General features: G+C 31.7%; 1 protein-coding gene across 5 annotated transcripts in view; it reads right to left on the minus strand.

The window, feature by feature from the left end:
• LOC125063081 (monocarboxylate transporter 10-like) overlaps positions 1-16,964 on the minus strand; it is a 115,846-nt gene that overhangs the window by 40,375 nt on the left and 58,507 nt on the right. For 4 of the 5 annotated variants that reach the window (XM_047669328.1, XM_047669324.1, XM_047669326.1 and 1 more), the window contains exon 1: positions 7,145-7,301. The exons of the other annotated variant lie outside the window; for it this stretch is intronic. The gene's annotated coding sequence lies outside the window, so the exon portion shown is untranslated. Of the gene's footprint in view, positions 1-7,144; positions 7,302-16,964 lie in introns of those variants that run through there. 5 annotated transcript variants of the gene reach the window in all.

A 16,964-nucleotide genomic window follows, 5' to 3' on the forward strand; every position in this document is an offset into this window, starting at 1 on the left:
TTTTAGCGAGACTTACGAACATCAATTTATTTTTATATACAATGGATTAGATTAATTATTATTGATTAAATGAGTATAGCAAATACAATCTGTGAGATTTATAATCTGTGATCTATGTATGGTAAAATATAATATACTGGTACATGATCCCAAATATTAGTAGCATAGTAATATGAGTTTTACTATTTAATTTTAGATAATAATAACGTGAATAGTTTTAACTAGAGGCCCTACAATCTTTTAGGTCTCTTATTTCTGTATCTATTTCGTGATCATTTGTTTTTTCTTATAAGGAAGTAGGTGATCACCCTACTGTGCCGTCATTTGTTTCCGTCTAAATCATGCCGGTTTCCTCACGATGTTTTCCTTCACCGTACGAGTGAGTACGAAGTGCGTGGAAAGTCCATTGATGCACAGCCGGGGTTGGAACCTACGACCTCAGGGATAAGTGTCTCCTGCTGAAGCTAGGACATAGCACAAGTTTTAAGTACCGGTTACATACCGTCCGTTGATAACAAAAGCTTGTTTTTGTAATATTCATACAAGCCTAATTTGATTTCATCAGTTGTGTCCCACAAAAGATAAAAATAATTTCCCCGTAAATAAGTTCTAGAAATATTAAAATGTTAACGGTCCGTTACATTACACGGGAAATAAAAAAGATACTTGCGCATTTTTGGCTTTTTGATCGAGATAGTTATTTCGTTATATCCTCTGTTTAGGGCATTTTACGAGCACTAACAGAGGTTTTTTATTGCTTGTACCATAGCAGGCGCCGCGTTGGATGACATTTCTTTTTAAAAATTCTTACTGAAATCATTTCTGTCGCGAAATACCTTTTAAGGTATCTTACGTGTAACAAGCATTTTAAGGGTCTTGTCAAAATGTGCAAATTAACTATACAAACATTAACAAGTTTGTTTCATTATTTCTTTTTAATTCTACTAAATAATTATTGTTTTTTCCATTGCGTTATATTTTAGTTAACCGTCAGTTGGTTGCCATGGTAACCCTACGAGAACACTTATTACAATATGAAATTAAGACGTAAGTGTTTTAAGCGTGCTTTGCAGTACCTGTATCGAAGTGTACTTGTTTTTTATTGGTTGCTACATTATAAGCAAAACAGAGATTATAATTTGATTCTAAATCTCTCTGATGATATATATACGCAGATGTTTTAACAAGTATTTGTGCTTATTTCCATTTTATTAAATTAAACTGATTTAGTAAATGTAAAAACTTATTTTTTAGGCACCAGGTGTATTTTTGGCTACATACGGAAGCCATACCTCATGATTTTCACCAACAATACGTGTTATAACTCTATGATACTAAAAAGTTCCATTAACGTATATTTATGACAGAACAAATTTGTATGACACTTTAATGACATATAAAACCTATTTAGTTAATTAATACGACTATTCGACAATCATAAATGTCAGTTTTACACACCATATAACTCTTTCAAGATTGACTCCCGTGAAATGACGGCAGGGAATTCTTCTTTTAACTTACAGTGATATATATGTTTCTATGCATCTATTAATTCACGTCGGTCTAGTCGCCTTGATATATGCAGATTGCTCTTTTTGATGTATGATTTGCGACACCTTGTCTCCGACTTATTTACCTTTATGCAGGGAATAAATAGAATTTAAAAATGAGGGTCTATCATTGTTCTTATTTATTATACACTGTTATGTAAACTACAAATTTGTATCTTTAATCAATTCTGTATTATGATATTTTATTTGAAAATACTTCGATAAGCATTAACCTATAGGGTATTTATTATTTATTATTATGTAGAAGCTTAATAATGCGCACGTATTTGCGGATTTAGATTTCTTAAAGACGGTGTATTAATTACATAGCCTGAAAGCCTATTCCAGTCAGTCACTACTAAGGTTGATATAAAAAGATTTGTGTTCTAAAAATTGCTTGTCGGCACTTTAATTTGTTTGAAACGATATATTCAAGTTCTTTCGCGCGAATATTGCACAGAACCGAATACCTATAAATTGAAGTCTTCGTATATCTGTTAGTTTTAGAACGGTGTTAGTAATTGATCCCACAGAATCGTGCACTCAATTTAAAGTATTGCATTTCGTGCTGAATTGAACGTTTTTAAACGTTCCAGGCTTTTTGGTACGTTACTCGCATTACAAACATTTTAATTGTTATCGATTATAGCGAAATGTTTCATTAAAGTATTAATATAAAGTTTAGATATAAAGAAACAAATTTGCCTAAGCATGGTTTGAATTTGACGAAAGGTTTTAAAACACAAACATGTATATGAAATGCTTGCAGTTTGTTTTACTACGATTGTCTCTACTCTACTCAAAAGTAATATACTATAAAAAATATTATATATTACATCTTTTTTTAATTGTTTTGTGCGTGTGTTTCTAATTAAACTCCTCCTAAGCAGCAGAATCGATTTTACTGAATTTTTTTGTGTGATTTATAATTAAATTATATTTAGTTTTTTTACTTAAGCACTCTACAGTACACATGGTACTGGACGTCTATCATCAGTGTTAGCCTTCAGACTAAGGGAGTATTTATGTGATTGTAAAAATATATTTCCTTAACAAGTTTGATGCAGGAAAACAATTTGAAGAGCATTCTGAAGCGATGTTTTGATTCACCGACTTTGCGCAAGTTATGACGAACATAGAATATAATAAGTAAAATCCATAGGAATACAAGATAGGACTTTAGTCTTTAGAACCACACTCGTCTAGGATATCACTGCACTCTATTTATTTCAATTCGTGGGCTGTAGTATGCCGACCCCTATGCAACTGTGTGAATATTCATTGATGACAAAATGAGATGGTCCGCTAACCTGTCACATGTGATTGCGAGTGAAGTTTTGTGATGGGTTTGTAACTAGGTCACGTCTAATCCGTCCTTTTGAATAAACTTCGATTTATCATACAATGTTCAACAATGTATAAAACGTGAAGTGCAGAAAGAAGTTCGGCAGATATATTCAATGGAATATTTTCAGGTTTCTGATAAATGTATTTAAAATAGATTGTTTATTTTAGTATCGGTATGCTTTGGTTACTTTATTTTTTAAATAAAAGTCAATTGAGACTATAAAAATTTCATCCCTACGTTATGACTAGAACATAAACTTGACTTATACAAAATCATTTATCGATATTGTGTGCAAATTATTCGATGTATAAAAAAATATTTTATAAGTGTTTAACTTATAATAAGCAAGGTATAAATAAGCTAGGCTTGAATACGTTATATAAAAAGACAAATCAATACAAATTTAACTATAGGTATTTAATCACTAGCGGACCCGACAGACGTTGTTCAGTACACACCTCTTATATACAAGCATGTCAAACATAACAAAATTATTTCATCAAAATCTCCAAATAAAAGGAGTTTGACTATAACGTCTAGAAGTTTTATATATATTAGAATATTAGTATTTATGTCCACTTAGGAACGTCAACATAACATATATAATATATAACTTGCCTCATAAAGTAGCTATGCAGTAAGATATTACCTAACGAGGAGTTGGGCTATCATATCATACTATTCTTACACCCTAATATACTGTTGCTATTCCAAAATGTTGGCAATAAATGGATATCCGATTTCTTTGAAAGTTAGTGTCATCAATCGTCAACCCCCGAGATTTAAGATATATCGTGAAGGAGTCAATCACTTTTACGTTCTTATCGTGCCTTAAATATCTAATAACATTGAACGCTCCTCCCGGGAAAGAGGTTCGAATTGTTTGAACTTTTCCGTCTACACATTTAATTAGCTACTTATGGCAGTGAGCTCCAAAATATCGGTGGTAATTAGGAATCATACGGTTCTATTCATAAACGATTTAGAGAAAGTGTTGGACGCGTTTAATCATTTACAAAATGACACGGACTTTCTACACAATTTTCTAGATATTTCAGATTAATAGTGTAGAAATATTTTTTAAACGCGGATGTCAAATGTACTCTCTGAAATCTACGAATTGTAGGAAATATAAATGGTATTTTATATATAAAAACCAGGTTAATCAATATAAAAAATTAAGACTCTCGTCACCCAATAATTTAGGTTAGATAAAATTCCGCGTTTTCATAAAAATATCTGCTTCAAAATAAGTGGTCAGTTTTCTGTGCCTACAGAATTATTGTTATGCCGGGATTGAATCCAGGTAGTCCTGGTTACTAATCTGCGTTAAGCTATAATGTCGAAATGTTTTCGAAATAATCGAAATGGGCATGTAAGATCGGAGCAAATGCGTTACTAGAAGGAGGTTTTAATTACCATCATTGCTTTGTGGTTAAAGTACCAAATCTTAATTCAGCCCGGTATCAAGTTAAAGTAGCCATGTTGATCGCTACCGTTGAAACGATATCGAAGAAGAAGTCACCATAGCTATTCCAAATAAATTATTCCTTAAAACCTCCTTGACCCAGGAAGATGATGCTTAGCTAGTAAAGCCATACCTCGGTCAAATATGAAATTCGAAATGCAAGAAACCCCTTAAAAGGTAAGAATCCAACAAAAAAACAATTGACAATAATGTTTGTTTTTTATTCGTGGAAATTTGTTTAATATTTTAGTGTCATGTCGAATGTGTTATTAAAAAGTAATTTTTGATTTAAGACAAATGTATCGACTTTATAATTGGTATAAAGTTACATATTAAAGTTATACATTGCTAAGTGTCAGACATTCACCATGTATGGAAATCCTGCGCATAACATGCGCCCCGCGGTGCAGGTAATTAAAAATGAATGTATATATAAGCCTAATTTAAATTTGCACAATTCGGACCAAATTAATAAACGGTATAATAAATTCTAATCAAACAAATTAGAATTTTATCAAGTCTTCAGGCATTTAATACGATGTTTACAAGTTTTTTTTTCTGCTTGAGAACGCGTTTATACAGATTATGCTTTGGAGTAGGCTTTTTCCAAACAAGGGCTCACAGTGAAGAATAAAAAGTGTGAAAAAGAATTGTGAAATTTTGCTATATATTTTTAGTATGATTTTTGTCTAATCATACTTTTACACTTACATACTTTTGATGGATGCTTTACAGCGTGACATCATTCAAATCTAACGGTAAAGTACAATACACTAATCCTAAATCCAAAACGTTTTTGACATAGTAAAATCATATTTGGCGCTGAGTCATGACTCTGAATCTTACCCAATGATGCATATAGAGTAGAGAAAAAATAGCATAGATAATAAGTACATACTCTGTGGTAAAACTTATAAGCCACAGAGTAATAAACAAATAGAACATGTTACACGTCACAAGCGAAAAGTTAAGAAAGTGTAATCAAAATAAAGTTATGTGCGAATCCTTGGCTGCTGCTCAAAGGACACAACGTGATCAGAAATATTTTTGGCATTGCCTTTGATTTTTATATCTATGTGGTAAACTTAACCGAAAATTACGAGTTTACGCAAGTTTTAAGTACTTGTTACGGTAATGGACAAATACTATTAACATTAAATATTATCGTTTAGTCGATGTTAAGACTTCAGGCAGAGATAATTTTAAGGCGAAGGTTTTACAAAATTTAAAACCTTGTGGCGGAAAATTATTGCACACTTGAAGGGAAGATTAAATAAGCATTTAGTAAAGTAAATCATTACGACACTGGATTTTTTTAACACAATCTTTTATAGTCTAGATAGTCGTTCTAAATTAGAAAACGTATATTTATTTTAAACTTCGAATGACGTTACGCTATAACAATTAAGTATTAAGAATATATTATTTTTAAATTATTAAACATATATATTTTAAGGATTATTTTTTAGAACTTGTTTTCTGAGTATATTATCCTGTTATTTAAAATGTCCTTTTATATAGAAGTCCATGTAATGTTTTACGCATTTGACATAAAATAAATAAATCGATCAATGGCGCTACAACTTTTTTAGGTCTGGGCCTCAGGCTTCTGTATATGTTTCATGATCATTTGTGAATCTAATAGGCAAGTAGGAAATCAGCCACCTGTGACTGACACACGCTGTCGAATTTTTGGGTCTAAGGCAATTTTTCCTCAAGATGTTTTCCTTCACCGTTCGAGCGAATGCTTAATGCGCACATAGAAAACTATCGAACCTACGACCTTAGGGATGGGAGCCGCACGGTAAAGCCACTAGGCCAACACTGCTCTATAAGAATAAGTATTTAAAATATCTGAATTGGAAATTATAGGAAAATTTGGAAATAGAGAATAGAAATGTAGGAAATTTGGTTTGAAACAACAATTATAAATATTAATATTGTTAACTTAATGAAGTTGGTGTCTTTTAATTTCGCATTTACAATATTTATACTTTTTTGGTGTCATGAGAATATTACAAGTGAAAGTACGATATATGTATCTTAAATTGAATACATTTTATATTATAATTATAACATAAATTGGTTTCAATATTCAATAATATCACATAAAATTAATTACTTCGATAATTATACCTTAATTGAACGGAGATTGCTATAATTTATAATTTGCGGGTGATTGTTTTTTGCGTCGCGGTAAATTGAATAACTTGAAATAAGTCTCTAGAGATTGTAAGACGTTGCCGCGACTTCGCTTACGAAAAATTTGCGTAAATTAAATAATAGACGTCAGAGTGGTCCATTAAATTATCAGAAATGAAATATATTAATAATTTAAGAAAATACCAACTCTAAAAAACCCTGCATTTTTTTATTACTAGCTAGACTAAATATAGTGACTTAATGGCTTAAGTAATCTGTATATGAAATACTCACTACCTTAAAGTTTACTAAAGATATGTAAACATTTTTTCAAAGACAGTTTTATTCAATAATTTATATCAGATAAATACACATTCCGTACGAATTTAAAGAGTTAATTAATAATAGATACGTCATATTTTTATATCGTTTTATATATTTTTATATTTATGCGTTTTCGTATTTTATATCTGAGGTAAAGAGGTTCGTGCTACATAAGCTTTGTCCTAGACTCAAAAAGCTTCATACATGAGTAGCCCTTTTTGGCCGTGCAAGTAGAATAAGTGAATGGTGAGCCTCAACACGTGCCAAGTCGTGACTATTATAGTTTTTATCAACCATATGTTGCTAACTTACACGCCTATTGAACACTACACTCCTAAAATCACTTGAAACTTGGATTTGAGTTAATAAAAGTTTTGTGCGAACTTTGTCGTCGTTCGATTTGGTACGGGGTTGTGGGAGCTAGTACGCGACCGCAACGCGTTAGTGTGGAGCTTACACTGATTTTTTGCTGGAGGCATCGTCGCTTGCCGCCTGCTCCAGATTCGACGACCGGTGCGAACGCGGCGCCATAGAGAAGGCTTTGTATAGAGCTTTGGTGGTTTCAGTTACGGCGCTATTGTTTCGGAATCTTGGTATCAACTCTATGTTAACACTTTTCATGCTATCGAGATATTATAGGTTTGTATATTATGTATAAGACGCGCTCAGTTTGAATACAAGTAAAAACAAGTTAAGGGTTTTTACTACCAAAGTACTTCCGTTGTACATAGTGGAAAAAGCTAATGGTGTATAACTGGGAAGTTTCGATTCTAGATGATATAATTATTATAGGCAATAACAATTGATATTAATATAAAAGGGTCCTTACGAAACGCGATTTTAATATTTTTCCATATAAAATGGTCGTTGACTGACATTTTCTGTATACAAAATGCTCTGTGGCATATGTCTACTATCCTACTGTAGGAGCAGTACATGACTTAGTACATGTTGCGTTGTAACAGTCAACTCTTTAAACTAGCTGCATTACATCACTTACATGTACTAGTCACTATTATAATTTATCGTGTTTCGCAATTCGATATCCTAATATTATAAATGTGAAAGCGAGTTTTATTACTTATAAAATGCTGTACAAACTTTGATAAATATTTATGGTATTGGCAGTATTTGTGAGAATATCCGAATACTAAAAGCAGATTTACCCTAGTAGCAAGAGACGCGAATCTCAACACTGAGGTCGTGTGTTCGAACCCTGGTTGAGCAACAATGGAAGTGTCTATCTATATGCGCAAGGTTAAGGCGTATGTACATAAGTTCACAGAAGAATTATTGTTCCACCGAGAATCAAACTGTTGACCTCGCTACACGCATGCGCTGTAAGCGAAAGTCTAAAAGACATTTAATAACTCAGTAAGACATTCATCACTAATGCGACCTTATTAATCCACTTCAAAATTACATATTTTTGTTAAATAAAAAAATAAAGATGTATTTAATTAATCCACTTCTGTCAAGCTTGATATAAAGATAAAATTGTGAAATATATTGAATTAAAATATGTTTGTATGCGACGTGATGTCAAACACCCGACCGTTACACGAGAAGATTAATTTTGTATTTTGTAATACACTAATAACACGCTTTTACTTTTCAAAGGGAATATAAATGTATATTAATATTAAAACCCGATATCAAAGACTGTTTACGATCACACAATCGTTTTCGTTTAAATAAATAACACTAAAGTATAATGTGAAATATATATGGAAATTAAAATAGAGCAATGGAGCTTTTTCATTGATAATATTTTTATAAACAAGTTCCTGGTATAGGAAGTTTGCAAGTTGAAAGAAAAATCTATTGGGTGGCCGTGGTCGCTATACATCACGTCGGATGAGGATTGCAGGTCTAAAGCTAGTCTCTTTGAAATAATAGCTAAAATTAGCGAAGGTATGCATTTGGTACAATACAAGTATACTTTGTCTATGGTAGGAAAACGGTAATTATGAAGTTTTAACTGAACTAATGATACTATTAAATTACCGTATGCACTATGCCCTACACACTATACAATATTGCAACAACACATTTATAAATAGAGTCCAGGGCTGGTGAATAATCCTAAAAGAATTTGCCACCTAAAGAGAATAGGGTTGGTTCAAAAGGATATAATATAGGATCTTGTCCAATTGGCCAGCCTATATATCGCAAAAAGACGCCTTGGGACATAAGCTCTAAGTGTCCGATTGGCAAGCAGCAGCGCAAGATCGTTGAAGGTGACGTTATCTTGTCTCGGAGTCCAAGTCTCACTTTCGGTCGTTGCACCAGCAAAGTTAGTAGATAAAAACTATTTTTATTAAAAAAGTTAGTAATACATCATATCACAATTCACCGTGATTTCATTACGCATATTAATAAAAATAAGTCCGCCCTCAACGGGAAATAAACAGTCATGAAAATCATACATTAAAAGTTACACGTTTTAAATTTGATGCAATCATCGCAAGCATTTTAAAAGCTAACATAATTTTATTCGAGAAAATTCTTAAAATATGTTCCATTGAGAAAAGCGTAGGTATATGTTCTCAGTTACCATCTGTCTGAGATGTAACTTTATCAGTTTCATTCCTAATGGTTTGTATCATTTACTGAAACATAAAGGAATACAAAAACCTTTAAAAATTCTTAAAGCGTCTCAAAGTTTAGTTAACAATTGTTGTTTTCTTTGTTAACATAAAATAATAGGATATTTTAAGATATTTAAGCATTTTTTTGTTTTAAATTATTTCGACATCTCTATACTAAGTTTTGGTACTAATGTCAATATATAATAAGTTTAATTTCCAAATAATAAACTATTACTATTACTTACGTGGACGTAAGTGTTAAAATGTAAAAAAAAAAATCTTGAAAAATTTAGCCTATTTTTAAGAACACCAAAAAGTCGTGAACTCCTAGTGACAAACAAATAATCCATTGTAAACAGTGCTTCATAGATAATTTTCCTATATTAATTGTTTCTCATAAGAATAACAATGTTATCGTTTTACCATTAGGAGACGTTCGGAAACGAACTAATTGAATTGCAATAAAATATTCACAGAATATTTTTCCATTCGATTTTTAGAAGGAAAAAGTTAATTGAATTCTAATGGAATTGATTAAAGAAAACGTGCCGTACTTAATGCTCATGATATAAAGTATGATGAAAATATTTTACAGCGTTGCGGTACATTGGACTTCCGCCAAAAGAATATTATCTCTGGTACCACTCATTCAGCCTCCTATATTACAGCTTTAGCACATCCGGTACGATGTTAAATGCTAACACTTTTCGGATTCGTTGATATTCACCACTCAGATTTCAAGACAAATCTGAGTGGTGAGGCATGCGTTAGGAAAAAAATATTGCACGCGCTCTAAGATTGTTACAAAGTGTTGGACTCAATAGCATACGCTATTTTTTTAATTAACATAATATGAGCTATGTAATTAGTCATCATGTAGATAATATAAAATCGGCAATATTAAAATTAATAAGTACAAAAATAAATGTTTTTAATATACCAAAGCCTTTGCAAACTTTCAGGCAATGCGAAAATATATTCCGGAATACTTTTGTGCAAACTGGATATTTTTCCAAGTCGCACTAAGAATGCGGCTTAAGAAAATAAACTAGGAGAGCAATTCTCATTACATCTTTGCCGCGGACAGTAAGTAGGCTGTGTAATTAAACCTAACCAAAGGAATGCGTGGTTTAAATTCTTTGCATAATTATCTACATAACTGAAAATATGCCATGCAGATTGTAGGAACACATATAACAATCTGTCTTAGTTTTTGTAATTTAGGATGATACTCATACATTGTATGGATTTTTAGAACCCATTTCAGAATAAGTGAAGAGTAGTGACAAATGAAATCACCCTTTTGTTGTAGTACAATATTCGGGACGTGTCTTAATCAGCTCATGTATAAACATGAGGTAACTGTGGTCTCATTCAGCCAGAAGCACTAAATGAGTTGCATTTAACGAACCCTTTTGTTAACGTGGCAATTACTTCGTAGTAGATTTACTCAAATGGAACAAATACAGTCGAAAAAATTTATAATCTGTTTAAATATATGTCGTCTGGTTGGATCGCTACCAATTAACACTTTACAATGTACGTACAGAGGTCCTTGTTTGCAATCTTTCAAAAAGCCTCTAGAACGTGTAATTATGTACACAGTAGGTAATTGTTTGTTTGCGTGTGGGATATTTTTCAAGATAACACAAAAAATCCAAAACAAATCTAACATGAAACGCTATTTATACGCCATATACCACTCAGCCACACGTGGTGGTGGTGTGGTCAAAAAGTACATTCGTACATTCCAAAATCTTCTGCACCTATTAATATATACTTAATGATTTCAATAAAATTTGTCGTCACTCCATCGCTTTTTAAATTAAACTCATTTCCCGATGTTGACGGAAATTCAGCGTAAGAATTTCTTAATCAAAGAAAGCTCCATTCATTAAAATCAACTTTTATCATTTCCTTTTGCTGATCCAAGTTCAAAAAAAGATGAATCACACAATCCATCACATCTGTCGACACGATGAAGATGCGTTTTCAGATCTCGCGTTAAAACAAATTTGCTGTCAATTTTACAATATTTAAGTAAATAGCGTGAACGTATTTATTTGAAATTATACAGTTAAAAGAGGAAGTTTTGAATAAGTAATGGCGGGTTTTTCGTAATAATTGTACAACCAAATAAAGACCGTTACTCTTTAAATTAATTTAATAATTTTCTTTTTGAGCATTTCTCTTCTACTTTGTAATTAGCTACTTATTTATAAGTAGAGATTATGAAATAAGAGAACACGATATCATTTGTTTTACACATCTTTGAGGTTGTCAAAGTCAATTTGTCAGTAGTGCGTTGACTCGATCGAATAAAATAAACATCTTTTTTGTAGATATCGTGAGATTTAGGTTTCTAGCTAATATGAGGTGAAAACTTTTAGGTTTTACCAAAGACAGTTTAAAAAATAAATAGTACAAACGTCAGAGGTTGCGAGGTGACAGTAGTCATTACAGTACCGGCTTTCCTAATAGCGATACCGATTTCAATGTTGAGTTTTTATACGATCCTAATGTTGCGACATCAGAGCTACGGATGTTGAATTATATTGAAGTTGTTAACAATAGTGGCATCGCTGTCGGGAAAGAAGTACCGGCGCAATACTATAAGAGCATCTAGCACAAGTTGAAACAGTACAGTGTAGTTGTAGTTGTACAGTAACCGTCGTATCGAAACGATTACATTGACGACACTTGTTTTAGTACAAAATTTAATTATTTTTCCAAGTTCCAATTATTAGTCTATTCCGTGAGAAGTCTGAAAATACTATTCACCGGCAGTACTGAAACAAAAACGCCGAAAGGAAAAACTACTTGAAAACAAAATAATAACGACAAGTATTGCTTAAAACTCAAACACAAAACAATGACTTTAATACGAAAAATATATAGAAAGTTTTCAGCAATAAAGGCGTATTATGAATAAGATGATTTAAAACTAATATCATAAAATTTGGCCCCAAACATTAATATTTCCCTCAAACATCGCAAGCTTTATCCAAATAAACAAATTTATTTGCAAAATCGTCCGTTTAAACATATGTTAAACCAATAACAAATACTTTTGGAAATATAATAATGGGTGATAACATTTTATTTAACTGCCTTTGGCCGTATTAAAGTTTTCCTATGATAAATATTTATGGTATTAGAAAACTCACTTCGGTTAATAAAAATAATATTTCACTAAATAGAAATATCGTATGTCCTTTTTTATTATCCCTTTCACTGTTACATATGTTTTAATTGCTTTGTTTTGCTCTATTCTTTTTGTCTGAGTAATTGGATATCTTATTATATGTTTTGCACTTCTTGCACTCACTCAACTTATCTAACTTTTTTCTTACAGTATCTTCTTATTTAATTATTTAAATTATTGAAACGAAGTGTAAATAAATAAATATTTATAACGTTAAAAATAATTTAAAACGAAGAATTATGTTCATTGCAAAATATATTCTTACTATTGACCCGTATTTTATGAATTTTGATTTTTGAGATTTGATTTTATAGAGATCTTAGACCAAGAGTAAATTCTAGATATACAGTAGAACCTCTATAAGTCGAACATCAAGGGAGACGCCAAAAAATTCGAGTTATAGAGTTTTCAACTTATGGAGGATTTCGACTTAGGCGGATTTTGATTCGACATAAAGAGTTTGAGGTTTATTCTTATAAATTTTGATTATTCAAAATTGAACACCTGACACAAAGCAAGCAAACACGTGTTTTATTATATACTCCTAAAATGTTTTCTAAGAAACAATAGTGTACTCACATTGTCGGGAAGTTCTTAAAGTCGGTAACTTATTTTTGTTCGAACAATAGAGATAATAAATTCCAAATGATCAAGTTGTAAAGGTTGTAAAATAAAACGTTCCTATGTTCGAGATACAGAGGTCAAATTTAATTTTTCGAGTTATAGAGTGAAAATATGTACCAAAATGGCTTGGAGGGACTCGGTGATTATTTCGATTAACAGAGGGTCAAGATTTCAAGTAATGGAGGTTTTGGTGTTTTAAGGGAAGGGAACAAAACATTTTTTCGAGATTTGGAGGTTTTTGACTTATCGAGGTTCGACTTAACGAGGTTCTACTGTAATTCTATAATCTTTAAATATTATAGAGTAGCTATTGACTGCCGCAACGAGTTAGTGGTTCGAGTGTGTATGAGTAAGTTTACGATTCCCATAAAAAACAATAATTTTTAATGAGCTTCATTTCTTTGAAATAATCATACTATAGATTCAATTTATGAGGTAAAGTTTGGTCTTGGTTTTACCCAAGGCTATGTATTGTTATTTATATCAGCTTATTATCTTAAGGCTCTAACAAATGCGAAAAGAGAATCCAATAATAATAAACACAGTGTTTGGGGTCGAACTCTTCCGAAACGGCTGCACTGAGTTTATTGATTTCTTTATTTATGTTCGGTAGGTGTGAGAATATGTTAAGTATAATTTAATCCAAACAATCATATGACGAAAAATATTGTATAGCCTACTTTACAATATTTTCAAAAAAAGTTAGGGTTCTGTATGAAATTACGATAGGGTACCGTCCGTCGTTCCACAATTGAGCGTTATTTAAGGCTGTTTTAGAAGTATTTCGGTACCAATTCGTATAAATAAGGTCCTTCAAGAAAAGAGGGTACCAATTCTTAAAAGACCGGCCAAGCACAAGCCTCTGGAATTGAGAGTGTACATAAGCGGCGGTATCAGTTAACATCAGATGAGCTTCCTGTCCGTTTACCCCAGTTTGAACCAGTTACCGGTTAGGGGATATGAAACATCTTAGTATGTCATATCGAGTTCTAAAATCAGGTACATTTAAGTTTAGTATTATAAGCAATTCTGGTCAGTCAACATGATTAATGATTATTCCATAAACCATGTAGAAACATTAAGTCTTCTTTAGTACAGATATTTTTATTAAATTTAAGGTTGTGTTAGCTTGCCAACTTAGTTTGTCTATATTGTCTTAGATAAATATAAAATTTTGATAGATACTTGTGTGTACGAAGAAAAATTTGGTTTTTATCTCAAATTATATTACAAAGTGATGGATATTTTATTTGTATGAGTTTGGGTTCAATCTGTTTATTTATTCGAATTTATTTCTTTTAATATGAAATCGTATATTTTAGATTTATAATTTTAACAATATTGTCTAGTTAATGATCGAAATAAATAAACGAATGAGATAGTGCCAGAATTTAACGCTTTCTTAGAATAAGCGAAATAATTATAATATATAAGTAAAAAAAATGTTAACAAATATACAATATGGAGGTAACAGACTGTTTGTTTGCCCTTTTAAAAAATACCAAGTCATTATTTCAAAGCGAGCAGTGTTGGCTTAGTGATTAAGCGTGAGACTTGCGAGCGTGCGTTCGAATCAAGGCGGTGCAACAATTTATTTTTCTTTCCATATGGGCAATCAACACTCGCTGATACGGTGAAGGCAAACATCGTAAGGAAATGTCTTATAACCCAAAATCTACATATGTCAGGCTGATCACCCACTGGTCGAAAATTAAATAATTAACAAAGAAACGGATGGATTGCGGTGTTATTATTCTTTCAAAGCAAAAAAGTTCGAGTCCACACAAATGTACTAACACAACAGAATGGTGACGGGTAGGGACTCTGTGTTCATAAAAACATTGATTGTTTCGGGGTAGCTGGCACAGGTGGTTTACTGATAATAAAAATGAAACAGACAAATATCTGTGGTATAGCTCAATGGATTCAACAACAATTACGTATACGCATTTCAATTCAAAGCAGACTCGCCAGATACGCGGCATTTGGGAAATGAAGTTCAAGGAACTGCCGCAGCTATATGTATATATATATGTAATGTTACACAAAAAATTTGGAGCTATATCTGACCTCATGACTCGAACAGTAATGCTTGAAATGTTCACTATAATCATAGATATAATATGTGTAGACTTGGCCCCTATTTCGACTTCAATTATTTGACGAAGATGAGTTGGTACTTAATTATTTATTAAAGTACACCAAATAATATATATATATATATATAATATGTGTCTTTATTTCGTAATCCTACAGCTAACATATATAATGCATTTTCTTCAGTATATGTTACAATCTATCTATTCTAAAATACACGACAATTATGGTGTCACAAAAAATAAAAATATTACACTTCCAATTATAGTTTTAACTAGTAATTTTATGCTTAATGCGGATTAGGTACCAGGTAGTCCCACTACCGAATATATCCAGAGATAAGTTTTTATTCTGTTATATTCGCGAAGAATTCGAATGAGAGGCGCCTGGTATATTTGTGATATGAATAATAATTGGTTTTGTTGATTCAGGCATTAAAAACGCGCAAGCCACATATCGATATCGAACATGCTCGTTGCATTTATGTTTTTGTTCACCGACTTAGCAACGCGAAGACGGCATAAAGACGGAACATTTTAAGTCAACAGTCAGTCTTCATTACTTGGTTCTTGAAATGTACAGTTTAGCTCTAACTATAAGACTGCGATAAATAACAACAGAAACAGAATGGCTTGGTTCTTCCGGCGATATTTTTAATAGAAAGGAAACATTAGTTGCAAGCCTGCTGTAGCTAAGGACCATAAGGGAGCTTTGAAGCTTTTATTTTAATTAAAAAGTTCAACCACGGATATTTGAAGTGGCATAACGTTGTCCTTAATGTAGATAACTTATAAACAATGAACGGATACGGTTACAATTGCCTCATTAAATGTATTTTAACCAGCAAAAGTAAGAAAAGTATTTTTTTATTTATTCTAAAATAAAGTTTTAAATTTATTTCACATGGTATAGCTGTGGCCGACTTTCTATTTGGTACTTTTTTCCAGGCTGCCAGCAAAATTATTTTTTTATCACATGTCATACACAAAAACAATATTAGATTTAAAAAAAGAACTATATCGAACATTAAACATCCTATCGCTGATCTGTGCTGTTTTAGCTTTTAGAATCTTTATTATTGTTTGATTACGTTAATGAAAGATTCGATTCGGTCTTGACGGACTATTTGCGTTAGTATATGGAGTATGTGTAATATTTCGTGTGTATACCTGGATGGTACGAAAAGTGACTGGCATAGCAAACAATACATGACGCTTAATAAATTCGTCAGGTAAAATCAACGTTTAATTAATAATGCAATATTTAAATATAAATCAATAATTATTTGGCAGTAAATGATTTATACTGACAGTTCCGTGTAGGCAATTAACCAATTAATACTAGTTGTTAACAAATCAGCTGTTTTATTAATCAAATGTTTTAATATATATGTTATTTATTTAGTGATTCGGATTTGATATTTATAAAAAAATACCGAAACATGTTAACTTTTTAAACCTTAATGGGTTCTAACTGTGACTATTCGTGTCCCTTTCCATCATAATACTGGCGATTCATATATTTTACACCTTCAATCATTTCTGAAGCTTAACTGTAGGACGAATTAACCACTCTTCTTTATAATATAAAGAAGTTATATTAATATATTATATTA

The sequence above is a fragment of the Pieris napi genome, chromosome 2, assembly GCF_905475465.1.
Source record: "Pieris napi chromosome 2, ilPieNapi1.2, whole genome shotgun sequence".
In the NCBI taxonomy this organism is placed as follows: Eukaryota; Metazoa; Arthropoda; class Insecta; order Lepidoptera; family Pieridae; genus Pieris; species Pieris napi.